This window comes from Geospiza fortis, unplaced genomic scaffold (assembly GCF_000277835.1).
Source record: "Geospiza fortis unplaced genomic scaffold, GeoFor_1.0 scaffold188, whole genome shotgun sequence".
Lineage (NCBI taxonomy): Eukaryota > Metazoa > Chordata > Aves > Passeriformes > Thraupidae > Geospiza > Geospiza fortis.
Genome location: NW_005054337.1, coordinates 1,325,249 through 1,325,652, shown reverse-complemented (window position 1 = coordinate 1,325,652; position 404 = coordinate 1,325,249).

The window sequence follows — 404 nt, the reverse complement described above, 5'->3', positions numbered from 1 at the left end:
TCCCATCCCTCCACCTTCCCATCCCTCCATTTTCCACCCCTCCGCCTCTCCATTTCTCCTCCATTTTCCCCATCCTTCCATCCTTCTGCCTCCAATTTCTTCATCTCCCTCTCATGCCTTCATCTTCTATGTCTCCTGTCTCTCCATCTTTTCTACTTCCACTTTCCTCCCATCTCTCCATCTTCCATCTTGCCGCCTCCCTCTGACTTCAGCCTTCCACCCTTTCACCTTCCCATCCCTCTCCATTTTCCCCATCCCTCCATCTTCCTCCATCCCTTTATCTTCCATCCTTCCACCTCCTTCCCATCCCTACACATTCCCTCCCCGTCTCTCCCGCCTCTCCCTCCTTCTCCTCCTCCTCCTCTTCGTCCTCCTCCTCCTCCCCCCGTCCCCCCCGCGCCTCC